Below are 18,697 nucleotides of genomic sequence, written 5' to 3' on the forward strand. Positions count from 1 at the left end.
GAGCCAGGCAGATCTCTGTGAGTTCGAGGCCAGCCTGGTCTATAGAGCAAGATCCAGGACAGGCACAAAAACTACACAGAGAAACCCTGTCTTGAAAAACCAAAAAAAAAAAAAAAAAAAAAAAATAATACTGATAATTCAACCACATTTGAAAAAAGAGTATCTTAGCATATACTTATGAACACTGTCAGTTTTATTATAAATTAAAAATAATTTAATAATATTTGACAATAGGTCAACCTGATTAATGATCAACAAGTGTCTTTGAAATGTAGATTTATATTAGCCATCACAACAAATGAATTTCAAGTTATTGTGTACCTTGAGTTTTTTTTTTTCTGATGATGGACTATCATCTCATGGGTAAGGCATTAACATCTAAGTATCCAAGGCAGACTGGATGGCTCAGTAGGAAAAAGCAATTGCCATGTGAGCCTTTTGATCTGATCCCCAGCACCATCTGAAAGGGAAGAACCCTGACTCCTGAAAATTGTTCTTTGGTCTGCCCCCTACACTGCATGGCACACATGCTTACACACACACACACACACACACACACACACACACACACACACACACACAATTAATAATAATAATGTTAATAAGTATTCAAATCACAAGCTACACATGATACTGGGCCATTTAACATTTTAAAACAACAGTTTTTATTTAGTTCAAATTTTCCATATATGTAGAATTTATTTACTCTTCCCTACCCCAGCTACCAGCCTCCAGTTCCTTTCAGAACTCACCGACTTACCTCCCTCCCAACTTCATGTTCCTTGTTTATTGGTATTGCTATTAACCCCTTGAGTCCCATTAACACTGACCACATGTACATGAGCATGGGGCCATTCACTGTGCCAAGGGCAGTCTACCAACAGTCACACCTCCAAAGAAAATTGTTTCTCTCTTCCTTAGCATGAGTCAATAGCCAATACTCCTCAGCTGGGGTGGAGCCTGGGGAGTCCCTTCCCTATTTGTGCTGAAAATTTAACTGTCTTGATATTGTGCAGGTACATTGCAGGCATCCACAGCTGCTGAATTGATGTGTGCATCAACCATTTAAAATTTAATAGTGAAAACCAAATGTTCTCTTGAAACATTGTTCTTAAGAGCAAATGTGGCAGAAATAATGTGTAGAAAATAGTATGACAACAAGCTACATCACATTTTGTCAGTAGATGCTGTTACAAGATGCATAGAGAACATTTATTTTTTTTTAAATTTGAGGATTTTTAACAAATTATACAGTATAGAAGGCTAACTCTGTAGTTAAATGGAAGTACTAGTGTTTGTAACACGTGAGCTGATGGTATTTGCTGAAGTTTTAGTAAGAATGAGACCTGTGTATCTTAAAAGTAACTGTAGTGTTAACGGCTGAAGTCCACCAACCAGAAAAGTACTCTCAGTAAAACAGTGCATTCTGGGAAATTTATAAATGAATTCAGACATTATGTTGGAGAGGTTTGTTTGGCAAATAGAAAAATTGTTTTGGGTTAGGTTACAGCATGACATCTGAATTGATTCATTTGTAGACAAGCAATTTTTGCAAAGATACTGGAAAAGTTTAAGTGCTATAGGATGCCATTAGTATGGTTAATTTGTTTTTTTTTTTTTAAATTAAAGCTTTAAATATAGAAGAAAATACATCACCAAGTGTGGAGATAAAATAATATTTAATAGAACCATTGAGAAACTTTGTAGGAAGATGCAGAACTGTCCCTGAGTTTCATTTGCACAGCTCCAGACACATCAGTTCCTCAGTGTCAGAATAGTTGAGAAACAATCCTAAACTTATTGTGCAGTTGTCTTTCACGGTATGACAAATGTTCTGTATTTACTGGACTGTTTGGAATGTCTCTACTGGCCTGTCATTCATACATTTAAGGAATAAACACACTTTATTTTTAAAGTACATTGTTAAAAAGAATTTAAAAAATGAATTAGTATTAATGTAATTAATATTTGAAAGAATCATGATATAGAGACAGCATTTCATATTGAATGATTATAATTACTTTTATTATTATGAGATTTTGTTGCCAAAACCAACATACTTATAAAAGTAGTTACTGTGTATATTAAAAACTGTATAAAATGCATCTGCTTTTTTTATAAATTTGGAACATAATTTATAGCTCACTTTAAGGTCTTGCAAATGCAGTCTTTAATGTTTTAAATTTTTAAAAAAAATTTTTTTTTAAGAGCTGAGGAGCTGAGGATCGAACCCAGGGCCTTGCACTTGCTAGGCAAGTGCTCTACCACTGAGCTAAATTCCCAACCCCAATGTTTTAAATTTTTGTTTAAAAACTTTGAAATACATCTCATAAGAATCACTGACATCAGGAAAAGGTAGTACTTCACCAGCTCTATTCAACAGGTATTTACTACACTAGGTGGCTGTGCTTGGAAACCAGCATTGTGAAGAGGGAGCACAGCGGAAGCCACTCACTCTTCCTCCATTTGGTCGCTGGTTTGTCAGACTTCTCTGTAACCTCTCTAATGCCAACCATTACAGTTAGTGTCACATGATACCATCTTTTCTAATGACTGTTTCACAACATGTAAAACTAAGCCAAGATGGAACGAATGCCACGTTTTTATTTAGTCAGATTTCTGTTTTATTGTTTTCAGTGAAGGAGAATGTTTTAACAATATTGATAAAATTTAGAAATCTGAAATGTTACTAGATTTTTCATTTAAATGCTTATTACTGCCTATTTTTAACCTATAATGTATAGAATATGGTAGCATATAATTTAATAGTTTGTAATATTTATCAGTAACTGAGTATACTTGGGTGTGGGCTTCTATTTATCAATGCCAGTAGGCTAATTTAAATAACTCAGAGTGGAGGAACATCGAGTATTGAATTCAATTGCTAGTCTGTAGGAGAGATGAGGAGATGGCTTAGTGGGTAGAGTGAAGTGCTGCAAGGTTGCTGACTAGTTTAGATCTTCAGCACTCATGTAAAAACCTGGGCAGGACAGCTAGGGAGGTGAGCCAATGGACCTGTCAGACTTGAAGACAGCCAGCCTCACAGAATCAGTGAGCTCCAGGTTAAATGAGAAAAAACAAAAACAAAAACAAAAAAACCTAGTGGGGGGGAAAAAAGGAAGGTGGCAATCTTCTTTAGCATTGACCTTCTGCAGCTAAAGCAAGATAAGTATGTAGCTACCCAGAGTTTACAGGTTCTGCTTCTGAGCAGCAACTGCACCCCTAGTGAGTGTGAAGAGCCTAGAACCCCAGAGTTCTTTCTGGGAATTACCCAGGTGGCTGGACTTTGCAGTTACTTATTTGGTTGGGAGTGCTGCTGTTCTATTCCCATTGTTGCCATCACTAGCAGCCCTGAAAGCCAGCTCCTAAAAGCTCCATATTAGGGGCTGCTCAAGCACCATTGTTGAGGCTTCCAATGCCAAAACACAAATAGGAAAAAACAAAAACAAAAACCTTTCTCATTAATATTATGCCCCCAGGGCTCATTCTTGCAAAGCATTCTGGGAATTGTAGTTTTCAAGTTCCACCACAGTAAGCATGTGAGGGAAATCAGACTCATCCATTCATAGGCAAATAATTTTAGCAAATGAATTTGAGCCATTAGCATACACAGTGCTCTGTCAAAGATATGGTGTGATGGTTTTTATTTTTAAATCCAAACTTTAAAATTTAGTAGAAAATAAGTAACAAGGATGAAGGAAACTTAACAATCTAATTTTAGGTAAGAACCAGGAGTTCAAAATAATTTTACTGGTAGGGGGTACTGTTTTAAAAATTGGAGAATTGATTGCCCCAGAGTATAGGAGAGGTAAACTCACTGGTGAAATTACATATTAATTCAGTTTTTGTCACTTTATTTTAAAAATGGATTTTGGTTTGTTACAGGAAGCTAGAGTTGACATTCATGAAATACATAATGGTATTACATCCTATATTTACTTACATCCAACAACAGTTTCATTGGTCATAGTCATAGTAACATTTCTTACTACCCTGACTTACCAGCTGTACATATTGCCCATGACTTATCAGCTGTAAACATTTTGACTATCACTCAAACAGCTGAAAACTGATATTTTAATAGATTTATTAAGGTAACTTTAAAAGCTGGCAAGATTGCCCAATAGGTAAAGGTGCTTGCTGCTGAGCCTGGCCACATGAGTTCATTTTCTGGTACCCAACATGGTGGAAAGAGAATTGATTCCCACAAGTTGTCCTCTTACCTCTACATGTTCACTGTGGTATTTGAGCATGCATGTGCATACGTGCATGCACACTAAAACTAAAAAAAAAATAAAAAAGAATTAGAAAGGTAACAGTAGCAATAGCTAAAATGCAGCAAATGGAAGAAAAAGATTTAAATTACATTAGGTAAATAATATTAAATGTTTTATAATGGCTACTATATTATTGTAAACACCTGATTAAACTGCTAAAACACAAATTAGTTGTTGAGTGAAGTGCTGAGACAGTGACATTTATTGATGGAGAGATACTTGAATAGGAATTTTGAGTTTGTTAGGCAAAAGCCACGTGAGACTCATTAAGATGATAACATGTTTATTACTGTTTATTTGCTGTTTATTACTATTTTATACCTTTATATATGACATCATAAGAGATATGCTCTAGAGTCCCAGATCATTAAGTTTATAAAATTAACTTCATAATGATGCTTGCTTACTTGCTTTGTTTCTTTTTTTGTTTATTTCTCTCTTCATTCCCTTGTTTCTTTCTTTCATGGCTCCTATTATAGTGATTCCAAATTTCATAACCAGCAGTGTTATTTCCTTCCTTCCTTCCTTCCTTCCTTCCTTCCTTCCTTCCTTCCTTCTCTCTTTTCTTTTCTTTTTTTGGTTTTTGGAGATAGGGTTTCTCTGTGTAGCTTTGGAACCTATCCTGGACCTTGCACTGTAGATTAGACTGGCCTTGAACTCACAGAGATCTGCCTGCCTCTGCCTCCCGAGTGCTGGGATTAAAGACGTGCGCCACCACAACTGCCCGGCTGTTATTTTCCTTCTTATTGACTGCTAACACTGCTTGTTTCAGTGCCTAGACATTTACTTTGTGTTATTTGGCACAAGATTAAAGCTGTTGGGAGTATTCTTTGCAATGTGGAAAGTTCAACTAAGTGGTAAAATGTTACCAGTTCAAAATAAAATCTTGCATCTTATTTAAATTAGTGATAAGTCTAAATTTATGGATATTCAGCATGGCATAGAATTTGTTTTGTTCAGAATACTCTTAACTGACACATTATTGACAGACTACTTAAAACTAAGAAAATGATAATTTTGGATTCCGAGAATAATTAAAGTTTAACTTAGTGTAATTTCAAGTTTTAATTTGATGAGAATTATGTAAAATATTTGACATGTGTTCTGAATATATGATAATTTACTATTCTACATTTGTTGTTAATGATGATCAAACCCTTCTCTAGATTGTTCTATAAAAACTTCGTATTTACTAATTTTAAAAGATTGTGAACTATAAATTCATAACTGTCAGAATTGACTGAATTTTGTTGCATAAACCACAATAACGACAAATACTGCTTTTTTTTTTTTTACCAATTTGGATTGTTACAATGGCCAGTTACTTCAGAGGACTTAGCAGGTTGCTATCATTCTGACTGTATTAATAACTGGCTTCATAATCATTAGATAGGTTGTCACTGGTTTTTCAAACTCTAAAAATTGGCTTATGGTATGTTTGCTTTGAAAATATCTGTCTATCTGTCTGTCTGTTTATCTGTCTATCTGTCATCTATCATCTGTCATTATCTGTGTATTTCTGTTCTTGATAAGAGCCTAGGGCCTTATGCATTGTGGTAAAGTTCTGTACCACTAAGCTATAATTCCAGTCTTTGCAAGTTTATGTATTTTAAAATTTGCTTATTTTATGTTTGTGTGTGTTTTGCTTAGTATTTGTCTGTGAATTACATGTATGCCTGGTGCTCTTCTAGGCCATAAAATGGCATCAGATTCCCTGTAACCAGAGTTACAAATAACGGTTGTGAGCCACCATGTGGGTGCTGGGAATTGGACCTGGATCCTCTGGAATTGCAGCCAGTGCTCTTGACCACTGAACTATCTCTCCAGCCCTTTGAAACTTTTTCTTTTAAAAAGGCTACTTTCATCATGTTTTCTGTAAATTTCACTTTGAGAAATTTAGTAAGCCTTTCCTTAAACATATATAAGATAAGTATTTTTCGAGTAATTTTGTCAAGCCCTTTTTATACAAATCAATATTCTCTCTCTCCCTCCCTCCCTCCCTCCCTCCCTCCCTCTCCCACCCTCCACCTTTCTCATTTCCACTCTTCCCTCCCTCCTTCCTTTCTTCCATTTTCATTTAGGTTATTGTTAGGCTTGACCTATGTTACTTATTAGATATGTGTCTTTGAGACTTTATTTTCTTCCTATAAGATGGGAACATTGATATTACTTTCTTATAATGCTCTTGGGGAGATTGAATGAGATAGTGTTTGTAGCACTAGTTACAAGTCTACAGCATACAACAGTGATAACATTTATTCTAAAAGGTAACCTTCCTCTAGGCTATCCTTCTAAGTGTATATCAGAAACCATTGAGTTAAGATGCCTTTCATGTTTAATTTTTCCTACAAAATGTACTGCTGTACTTTTCTGGTATATTTAATATGTTTCTGACATACTTAATATCTACTGTACATATGAATGTTACATATGTGTTAAAAACTTTACAGATCTGCTAGTGACTAGCTTTGTCCTAGATTGTTCAGTAGGGAGGACTGAGTAGGAAGCAGGAAGAGTTCACTCAGTTCATATGTCTGAAATGTTTTTCTAGACCCAGGTAGATAGTATTACAAATGACTTTAGTATGTTTTTTATTACATTGGGTCAGCATTTATTGATTTTTGTAATGAAGGTACTTTATTCCCTTCATTTTCCAAAGATAGTCATATCATTTGAAGTAAATGTATAAGGTATTAACAGCATTAATGGTATAATGATCTTGTAATTCAGTGTTAATCTCTATAGTTATTGTCCCCCATGGGCTGAGCTGTCCAGTATTTGGAAAAGGGAGATTGAGTCATTTCCATACGTGAGTCATTCTACATTAAAGGTACTTTTGATTTCTTCTACTCAAGATTTACTATTTCCTAGCCATTGTTCATTCCAGTAGTTACTCCTGGAAGTCTTGAGGGAAAGCATCCATATTGCAAAGCTTTTAGTATGTGAGTGTGGGAATTGACTACTTCTTTGATTCTTTTGGTTTTCATTACACTTCTGTGTAAGACTATAGACACCATCCAAACATTGCCAGAAGTTCGCAGAGAAGAAAAACATTTACATTGCAAAAGTACTCTTAAAATTCTAGATTAGGCTTCATTCCTGAGCAAAAAAATCCACCTTCATGGAGGGAATTTCTCATTGCTTGTTCTTTCCTGCAATTCTCCACTCTTCCTCCTCCTTCTCATCTATTTCCTACCTTCAGATTGTTGCTTTTTTTTTTAACCTTGTACAGTTTAACCCCACAAGAAGGTGTACCCTAACCCTTTTAACTTATCAAGATGTTTTTCTCAGGTACAATTGTTCCATTCCTATAAAGAGACTAACTTCAGACTTCTGGAACATTTTTTATGCATGAAGAAAAGAAATAATAGATAAGCCAATTGCAAATGCAGGTTGAGTTTTCTTCTTCTTCTTTTTTTTTTTTTTTTTCGGTTTTTTGAGACAGGGTCTCTCTGTGTAGCTTTGCGCCTTTTCCTGGCTCTCGCTCTGTAGACCAGGCTGGCCTCGAACTCACAGAGATCTACCTGCCTCTGTCTCCCGAGTGCTGGGATTAAAGGCGTACGCCACCACCGCCCGGCTGAGTTTTCTTCTTAAGTGATGTCATTTACAGTCTGTTAGTGGGCCAGCGAGATGGCTGAGTAGGTTAAGACACCTGCTCCCAAGCCCGACAACCTATGTTCAATGACAGAACCCACATGATGGAAGAGAACCTATTCCCTCAAGTTGTCCTTTGACCTTCACATCAACATACTGTGGCACATGTGTGGGATAGACAGACAGACAGATACAGTATATGAACACACACACTAATAATTGTAAACAAATATTTAAAAATATATTAGAGGAAAATATCTTTTTTTATTCAGTATTTTATTGTCTGTCCACAAGCTCTCAAGTTAAGGATACTTTAATATGTGAATTAGTAAATTTAAAAAGTAGTACTTACAAGTTAGGTTGTTTATGTTATCCTTATAACTCAAATTTGTTACTGTGTTTAATGAACTATTATTTGTGAAACTTATGTCCTGTTGCTTTGTTTAAGCATTTATCTTAGTTAGGATTTCTGTTGCTGTGAAGAGACACCATGGCCATAGCAACTCTTAATAAAGGAGAACATTTAACTGGGTGGCTTACAGTTCAGAGGCTCAATCCATTATCATCATGGTGGGACATGGTGGTATGCAGGCAGACATGGTGTTGGAGAGGTAGCTGAGAGTTCTACATCTTGTGCAGTCAACAAGAAGTGACCTGAGATACTTGCATGGCTCGGGCATATATGAGACCTCAAAGCCCATCTCCACAGTGACACACTTCCTCCAACTAGGCCATACCTCCCAATAGTGCCATTCCCTATGAGCTTATGGGGGCTGGTTACATTCGAACTTCCGCAGCAGCATTCATGTGTTCATGCACTCTTTCAAGAAAACTGAATTTACGTTCAACTATGTATCAGTTGCACTGCCAGGTGCCAGACCAGAGAACTGAATAAGTGATCTGCTATAGTTTCAGTCCCATGTAGGAGAGAGGCATATAATATCCTCCAGTGCTGCAACTAGCCATAAGAGAGATATTCCCAGTTACATACTCTATGCCTTTAGTTTGAACTTAAATATTTGTTGATTATAATTAAATTAGCTATTTCTCTTCTCATAAAAAGATTATACTACTCGGCAGTATTAGAAAACTATGATTTATCTACAGTCTCTTTTCATTTTTCTTGGGAGTAATGGTATACAAATTTAGTCAAATGACCAAAATTAAGAATTATTATCTAATAGGACACGTAGAATTAGCTTAATGCTGGTGGCTTCAATGACAGTGTCTTCTGTTTAGTATAACAATTAACTGTTTTGTCTGACTGATCCTAAACATGGCTTTTCTACCCTTTTACCCAAGCTTCTGAAACTTTCCAGTTCTGCATCATGACTCTTAATTTCCTCCTCTTCTTCCTCCTCCTCTTCATAATAAAGGTATCCTTGGGAACACCCCACGTTCTTTCCTGTTAAATGTGTAATATAAAAATGTTAATGATAACTGAGAAGGAAACTCAGGAAAAGTGTGACTTGGGATATTGGTAAATACCTTTGAAATTAGCTTTCTTTGATTTTTGAAGACTTAAAAACCTGCACATTGTTTGAAGTGGTTATTTATCAAGATAATTCTGACCAAGATGTCCGGTAACTAAAAACAATGGAATTTCATACTCTAGAGCAATATTTACCACTGATTTTCACAGTCATTTATGTACATATACTGTTACTTAAAGAATTTACTAGACATTTTGGGTTATAAATTATAAGCTATATATAGTGTGTATAGATCACACTTTATGAAAACAAACTCTATTTCTAATCTCAGAACCTACTCCTCTCCATGTATGTATACATATACTTTGTATACATATACTTTTATATGCCATATTTTAAATTTAGATATTTATGGGCTTGTGTTTAGCTTATTGGGGCGGGGTTAAGGCACTGTTATATAAAATATCACCTTTAGCCAGTGTTATTTGATTGTGTTAACTAGATTGTTTACATGCCCATTCCCTACTGTTCTGTGAAGTCTTCAAGGGCAAGAACAGTGTGTTATATTTTAAAATCTTTTCATCTCCAGTACATAGTAAGCAGACAGTATATGTTTAATTAATGTATAAAGATCAGAACAAGGGTAAGTACTTTATTTAAGAGTAAGTCACAAGTATGAATATTTAGAATATACCCAGACAATTCACAGTTAAAACAGATTTTATGAAATCACATACTTTTATTTATTCATTTTTCTCTTCAAATTTCTTACAATTGAGTCTTGCATTTTCATTCCCGTAGGCTACAGAATGTTGAGGATGTTTTATTGTACTGTATGTATTTATTTAATCCATGAAATACTTGATTGCACAATTTTGAAGTATATGCTGTTTAGAGTACACAACTTTCCTTTTTTGGTGTATGATATATGTGTGTATATACAAGTATGGTGTGTGAGGGGCATGTGCTTGCTGTGCCAGTGTGAAGTGTGCCACTCAGGATAATCTTGGATGTTTGTCTTCTATCTTGTTTGAGGCAAGGTCTCATTTACTGCTGTATATATGAGGCTAGCAGGCTTGTGAGCGTCTAAGGGATTCTCCTATCACGACCTCTCATCTCACCTTAGGAACACTGGGATTACAAAATTGACTTGGGTTCTGTAGATTCGAGCTCAGGTTCTCACATATGTGCCAACACCCACCAAGCCATCATTACACAATATTCAAGAATACCGGACAGGATATTTTAGAGTTGCTCTACCCTAAACCAGATGTATTGAGGACTCCAGTTACTGAAATTTTTCTGTGTTGTATTGATAAGCGAGGCATGATGAATTGATTTTAACCCACAAGCAAAGAACCTTGTGGCTGGGTGAGGCTTTAGTAATCACAAAATATTTGGGACATTGAAGTATAGGAATTAAGCCATGAGATCTAAACCAGATAGGCTAGATTCAAATCCCATTACTGCTAAATAGTGTGATCTCAGGCAATTACTTAATCTTCTTGTTTCTTCATCTTGAAAGTATGGCCTAAAAACAGTTCTTACCTCATAGGGTCATTATTAAGATCTAATGAGTTAATAAATGAAAATAACTTAGAACATTTCCTTATACATAGTGAGTACTTAAGCACTGGCTATCAAAATAATTGTTATAATTTCAGATTCAATTATTTCCCTTAAATTTTATTTTCATTAGATGAAGAAACCTAAACTGTGGATAGTTACATGACTTCTCAGGATATGCAAAAATTAGCAGTAATTCTGTGCCCAGAAAACAATATTTTTATTTTGTTATTTTGTGTGTGTGTGTGTGTGTGTGTGTGTGTGTGTGTGTGTGTGTGTGTGTGTGTGATGCTGTTGTGTGTATGACAGCATGTGTTTGGAAGTCAGAGGACAACTTTTGGGAGTTGATTCACCTACTATGGGTTCTAATAATTGAACTCAGGTTTTTAAGCTTGCACTTTCAAGTGTCTTTTATGAATGGAATCATTATACCAGCTCCAGAAGAAATATGTTTTAGATTTAATAAATAATAGACTTTGTTTTTATTTTTAATCATGTATATGTTTGTATGTGGTGTAAGCGCATGTGAGCTCTCGTACCTGTGGCCAGAGGCACAGGATCTCTCTGGAGGTAGAGTTAATAGGCAGTTGTGAGCTGTCTGATATGGGTGCTGGGGACTGAATTCTGGCCCTTTACAAAGGCAGTGCACATTCTTAACTGCTGAGTCATCTCTCTATTCCTAATAGTTTTTATTATTTTTTGAAGGACTCTTTGGCTTGTAGAAAGTTGAAGGGAAGCTATGAGATTTCCCATGTACCCTTTACCTCCATGCTTACATTAGTACCCTCTCCTTATCAATCATGTGCTTTAACAGAGTACTGCATTTGTTATAATGATTCACTTTGTCTGATTATTAGCACTCAAAATCCAGTCTGTACATTTATCACCCTTGATATTATACATCCTATGGGTTTTAACAAAAGTATTATCACATCTATCTGGTCACTTTTAGATAATATTGAGAATAATTTCAAACCCTGAAAGTCCTCTGTGTTTCATTTATTCATCCCATCTTCATCGGAACCCCTGGAACTATTGCTTTTTTCCCCCCACTATCATTTATAATTTTTTTAAATTTATAATTTATAATCTTTTTTAGGATGTCATATAGTGGGAAACATGTAAATTATAACCTTTTCACATTAGCTTCTTTTACTTGGTAATAACATTTAAATTTCCTCCATATCTTTGCATGGCTTTGTTCTTTTTAGCTCTGGAAAACATTCTATTGTCTCGATATATCACAGATTGTTTTTCCATTCATTTAATAAAGAACATCTTGATTATTTGCAAGTTTGGGAAACTATGACTATAACTCCTGTAGAGCAACAGTGTTGTTGAGGATTTTAAAAATAGATTTGCAAGAAACTGTCAAGTAGTTGTACTACTTTCTATTGTTTCCATCAGTGAATGAATTCAGAGTTCTGGTTGCTCCACATCCCCACCAGCATTTGGTATTGTCAGTGTTTTGGGTTTTGGCCATTCTAAGGAGTGTGTGGTGATATCTTCTTGTTTTGCTTTGCACTTCTTTGAAGACATATGATGTGCATATTTTCATTTGCTTTTTTGTCTTTTGTTTTTCCTCTTCAGTGAGTTGTCTGTTAAGCTCTTTGCCCAATTTTTAATTCCATTGCTTGGTTTCCTGTTGCGCTTAAGACAACATTTCATATTTTAAATAATTGTCTATTACAAGATTTGTCTTCTGCAAATATTTCCTAGCCTTTCATGGCTTGTATTACCGCTATCTTTTCTGTATCCATCGTCACAGAGGAAAAATGGTAATTTTAATGGTTTAGCTTATTTTTTTCTTGGAACACCATTGGTATTTTATTTAAAAATTTTCCTGTATTTTTGGAGTCTTAGGGTTTTGCATTTTACAAATATTTTCAAAGCATTTAGGGTGTGTGTCTAGGTTTTTTTTTTTCATGTTGTGTTGTTCCTGCATTGTGTTGAAAAGACTTTTTTTGTTCCATTTTTAATTTTGTTAAAGATTAGTTGTCTAAGTTCATGTGGATCTATTTTTGACCTCCTTACTTTATAAAACTATTGATATGTTTATTTTATTTTGCTGAAGCCACACTGTGTTGATTATATTGTAGCTTTATGATAAACATGGAATTACCAGGTAGATCAGCAAGTGGCAAGATGTGTGCTAATATATAGGATGACTTTGAACTTGATATGTTGCTAAGAATGATCATTAATTAACTTCTGCTTCATCTGTCTCCACCTCCTTTAAATGTGGGATTATAAGTATAAAACACTATGCTCAGTTTTAGGAAGTGCTGGGGTTGAACCCAGGCCTTTGTGTATGTAGGCAAGCACTCTGCCAACTGATCAACGTATCTCCCACCCAGCTCAGTAAGATTGTTCTTGTTATGTAAGGAAATACATTCTGAATTCTGAAGCACAGTATACACTAAGCCACATAAAAGGATGGTTTTATAGTTAATATATTTAAGATCATGGGTTCCCAAATATAAGATTGGAATAAGTCAGATGCACTCTTTTATTTTTCATTTTTTTGTGTATGAATTCCTTTAGAAATATTTACTATATTTTATTGTTTTTAAATGCATACAAATTACACAGTCAAATGGTATAGAACAATATTAAGGAAGATGGGTGTCTACACAGATACAGTACTCAGGTATGGTATAGTGAATTCAGGACTTGTTTAGAAAAAAATAAGGGATAATAAGAGTGACTTGCAGCCAGTCCTGTTTTCTGATATTGGTCATTCTACAGCTGAAAATATGTTGCCATTTTAGAAAAGGCATCTGGGAGTTGGCAAATGGTATGGGGTGTATGTGGTGGGACCAATAATATAGTTAGAACTATTTTCCTGGAGCTAGTGTGCGTGGAAATTTGGTTAAAGATATAGGATAAATAGTTCCTTCTTTTTTTTTTCTTTCAAGAAATGTTTATTTAAAAACACCAGTTTTAGTTTTTATTTCTAATAGAAGATCAAGGGTTATTTACCATATTTTCAGATCCATACTATATGGAACCTTGTCCTGCTTGAATGGTAACTCCTAGTGGGTTTATTTCTCTGATATACTATGTATTATATGCATTGCACCTGTTCATACAGACTACATTGCATTATGGTGTTTGTGTAGCTGGATGCTTCAAACAAGAAACCAGTCTACTTTCTTCTAGGGCACTAATCTATTAGCAAGTTAATTGAACTTAATTCTGTTCTTGTCTTCAATTTGGTGTATGGTTTGGTTTATTTACTGAACAGTGATTTCTTCTTTGCAGTTATCAGTTTTGTCTGAGATCAGTTTTCCTATTGTATGGAGTCTGTTTCTTACAGCCCCTTTTAAGACTGCTCTGACTTTAAAATCATTACTAGGCTTTTGTCAGAGCAGATTTGTTGACATTTTTCTCACATTAAAAAATAAATTTGAAAGATTGCACAAATAAGCTATGCAATTCCCTATTTCCTGCTAATATGCAAAAAATGTATTTATGATAATTACACACGTACTGTGTGCCAGAGCTGAAACAATACATTCCTCATAATGGAGCATAAATAAAGAAGGTGGAGCCAGCTGCTTTAAACTGTTGATTTGCAAGCAGCAGGGCTATAGAGAATATACCTTTTTCACTCTGTTAGTCTGGCAATACTGAACCTGTTGCTGCATTAGACGAGTTGCATTTTGCTGGATAGGGGAAGGAGGGCTGTCTGCTGTCTGGTAGGAGGGCTTTGTCTGTGCCTTTCTCTCTCTCTGTTTCTTTCTGTTTTTCTTTCTCTCTCCTCTTTCTCTCTCACTGGCTTGCTTGCTCTGTCTCTGTCTTTCTCTCTCTCTCTCTGCCCCCTTCCCCTCCCTCTCTCTTGCTCTCTCTCTCTCTCTTCCCGTCTCTGTGGTTTGTAAGGTAGGTTGCAGTGTGTGTATATACACAACATCAAGAGCAGGAAAATGGACTCATTAGGGAGGCAGGCAGTCATTACCACTCACACTGTACTTCCAGGGAGACAGCGATTATGAGAAGAGAAACTCAGCGCTGGGGAAGAAGGTAGGGGCAGACAACTTTCATAAAAACAACCCTGCCTCCTCAGTCCCCCAGTATTTATCATCTTATTCAGTCTACAGTGCTTTTATGCTTTCTTTCTTGAATTTTAATTTCTGTATTTAAATTTGACAGAGCTAATGCTAGCTTAAAATTTGGAACATCTATAGGAGGCCTACCCTTTACAAATTTTCTTAATTATTTCAGGGTGTGACCTTGTGATTCAGTTTTATTAGTTTAAAAATAATTACAAACAAAGCTATTTTTTCTTACTAAAGTACCAAGTAAATCAGAGTCTTTCACTCTTTTAAAACAAACTCCTCCGTATGTTTGTCTCTTTGCTGTTCTTGTGTGTTTATGCAGTTCCATCTGTCTGTCTGTATATCATGTTGTCCTTATTTATTGCTAACTGGATTTTGTTAGTTATTTGCCAGTGAGTTTTAGCTGCAGTGCCAGTGTGGGTACAACCAAAGTGAGACTCTTGTTCTTTGTTTTACATTGAAGTTTAAAGTCCGTATTTACAGTTCAGATCCTTGAAGCAGGTTGCATGCTTTGGGCCAGCATGTTTAGTTGATGTCATTGGACATAAGGTGAGGGGTTGCCCCGGAAGGTGGGCAAGAATCAAGTAACTATTTTTGCTATTACACGCGTAGAATTAGTGCAGTAGGGGGGCTATATTTTGAAAGGAATTGGGACTATTTTCTAACTTTTTATTTTACAGATGGATTGCTGCATTTATACTGATATTACTGTGGTTAGTAAGGATACAAACTTTGTTAACAAGCAGTTTTTATCCTGGGACAGTTTCCTTTTAGTTTGTTACTGTTTATTTATGCTTGGGGAGGGACTAGTGGGGGCTGGCCTTTTTTTCTTTTTTTAAACAAAGTGGAAGCTATGGAGTGTATCAGGCCATTTTGTGCAACAACTGTAAGTATTCCTTTAACATTTTGAGACCATAAATAGTGTATTTGTTATTGTAAATATGCATTTGAGGTACTCCTTTTCTTTTTCTTCTCATCGTGGGAAAAAAGTTATGTTTCAAACTAGCTTTCATTGTTGAGGAATTTTCTAGAAAAGTGTTTTTCAAAATTCCAAGGAGTAGTTAGATAAAATTCTTTTGAAGAATACTTTTAAATAGACTTTTATTTGGGTTTGTATGAAAGTAAAACTTTTATTCATCTGATAAAAATTAAGTCAGACAGAGAGACACATAAATGTTTTCAGAAAATATACGAGCGATGATAGGAAATGGATGCTGATCTGTGGAGATCTTTGGTAATCACAATCACCTTTTTGTAATACATTATTTATTTACTATAAGTGGCAGACTTTCCCCCGTTAATTCCATTAGGCCTCTCTGACAACACAAAGAAGTCCATAAAGCAATATTCTTAACCCACCTGGGACACTGCAGCAGACTCCTCAACACATTCTCAAGGTTTAAACCGAGTAAAATGTTTATTAAAAATCCATTATTACAGGACGGTAGTGAACTTTTGCTACTAAAAGTCTCTTCTCCCTCTTCTTTTAAAAAATTTATACTGAGACTTTTAATTTAGTTATTTTTCTCCACTGTCTTTTCAGCTAGAAAGGCAGCTTTGACCAAGAGCAGTACAAACCTGAAATACATTTAGTCAGGCCCATCCAGAGGTTGTTTTCATCAAAGGTTCAAGGAAAGTTTAGGAGAAATCTTTAGGAAGTGTGTGTTAACATTGTGCATAATAATTGGGGGTTTGAATAGATTTTTTTTTTCTCATTTCAGACCATGATCCAAAAATTTGTTTCAGGACTAATAGGTCAGAAGTGTGTCTGTCCTATACACCTGTTATTTTTGGTATTATCACTGACAGAATTATCTAAAATGCTCTTTTAAACAAAAGAAATCTTTCATGTATCTTTTCATCAGTAGTTTTAATGTGAATGTGTATTTATGGAAATGTTACCGTACATTTATGTACATAATTCATATTTATATAGATCAAAGAATTACAGATGCATTGCTGATATAATCTAAATATTTCACATTGTGTTTTTACATTACCCACAAGTAAACTTCAAATGCAGCAACTCTCAAAAGAAAATGGAAAAGGAAAATTTTAGTCATTTCTGTGGTGGTTTTAATTTTTAGAGTGTGTTTTCTTTTGCATTATAATTCTTGGTTGCCTTCAGTAAATTGAAAATATTTTTAGTATGAAAAATAATCTTGCCTTTTTCTGGGAGGAACTGTCACAATCTAAATACTGCAGGACATTGTAAAATGTGCATAAGTAAACTTAAAGCCAGTGCCCTCTGCTGCACAGGGATTTGGAAAGCTGAAAGGCTTGCGTCACAGGAGGGCTATCGAGTGCCAGAAAAATTCATTAACTAGCCTTGCTGGTTTGGGTGGGCTCTTCTTCCTGTTTAGGTCCTAAAGCCTTGGTCAGGTCACAGTGTGTTTCATTTGAATGTTGGAGCAGACAGTTATCTAACACACCCACATGAGGAAGTGCTTTAAAGCAGTTATTTCATGCTTTGCCATGCCCTGTAGCTAAAACAATTTGGTATTGAGTGACGTGTGTGTGTGCTTTTTAACTCCTATCCGATGAAAATCAGCTTTGGCTCTTTGAAAAGCACCCAAACAGTGGAATGCCAAACAGTATGATGCAAATGCTAAGCACATGCCAGTTTAAACTTTTTATTTTTTTTTTAACTGAAGGGCGAATCACTATGATTATTTTTAATAGAAAGACTATGTGTGATTTCCTGCATCATACTCAAAAGGGTTTCAAAAATCACAGATACTTTTCCTTCATGGTTTTTTTTTTCTGCAAAAGCCTATATTCGTCAAAAGGAAAGCAGCTGCGTACTTTCTCCCTGAAATGTTAACAAATAAATGGCATTTCTGTTTATTTATCTATTTTTGAATTTTAATGATTAGTCCTTGTGCTAATTAACAAATTCCTGTATTCATAAAATCTGGCACTATATAAATAACCAATTGTGTGATTATCTACACATGTTCTGGTGTTCTATAAATATAGAAATTATTGGTGGATGTGTTCGTGGACTTGCCCAACCCTGAGTAGTGACTGGTTATGCTGTCTCATAGTAAGCCAAATTCAGGCTCTGAGCAACGTGTTGCTCTGAGGTCTGGCAAGGTGTGTGGAAGCAGCATCTGGCTCCTGTGCTCTTTTCTGGCAAAGGGAGGTCTGTTGTTGACATTCTTTGAATGCTGCTAGTCCCCAGCCTTCTTCAGCTGCAAGGGTGGCCTCTTGAGAGTAGTGGTTGATAATGGGCATTGGAGCCGCCCTACCTTGGAGCTACTTAAAAATATACAAATTATGGGTTTTTTGTTTGTTTTGGGGGTATTTTTTAAAATATTTTCTATTAAAGAAGCCCATTCCAACTTTTTTAACTGGTAAGGAGCTAAGCTAGTTTAAGTCACATAGTACTGAAGAGAAAATCTGACTATTTTCACTTATTGGCCGTATAAGGTACAAGCAGATTTTAGAAAGTGGGCATCATAAAGGACAGGTTCTCCTACAGAGGTGGCTGTGAGTACTGTCAGTTGTGGAAGGTGTACTTACAAGTGGATTTTACCCCTATTTAAGAAAAATAATCTTCAAACAGCTTACAAAGTAGCAGGTTTCCTTACAGCTTTTTTGTCCATACTTAGTTTTGGTTGGCTCTTGACCCCATCAACTTTCAGAGTTCTTAATCTAGTTTTTCTGTCTGCCTTTTCATGTGCCAGTACCATAGTTATAACTAAGCAATCTGTCCTTTGCTTAGAGGCCAAGGCCTTTCTTTTCTTTTCTTTTTTTTCTTTTTCAT

The 18,697-nt window shown here is 35.5% G+C and overlaps 1 protein-coding gene across 10 annotated transcripts in view; it reads left to right on the forward strand.

Annotated features, from left to right (window-relative positions):
- The window catches only part of Zbtb20 (zinc finger and BTB domain containing 20), a 786,974-nt gene that overhangs the window by 22,329 nt on the left and 745,948 nt on the right, over positions 1 to 18,697 (forward strand). For 9 of the 10 annotated variants that reach the window (XM_052740707.1, XM_052740708.1, XM_052740711.1 and 6 more), the window contains exon 1: positions 14,597 to 14,893. The exons of the other annotated variant lie outside the window; for it this stretch is intronic. The gene's annotated coding sequence lies outside the window, so the exon portion shown is untranslated. Of the gene's footprint in view, positions 1 to 14,596; positions 14,894 to 18,697 lie in introns of those variants that run through there. 10 annotated transcript variants of the gene reach the window in all.

This window comes from Peromyscus californicus, unplaced genomic scaffold (assembly GCF_007827085.1).
Source record: "Peromyscus californicus insignis strain IS unplaced genomic scaffold, ASM782708v3 Scaffold_16__1_contigs__length_79575227, whole genome shotgun sequence".
Classification (NCBI taxonomy): Eukaryota; Metazoa; Chordata; class Mammalia; order Rodentia; family Cricetidae; genus Peromyscus; species Peromyscus californicus.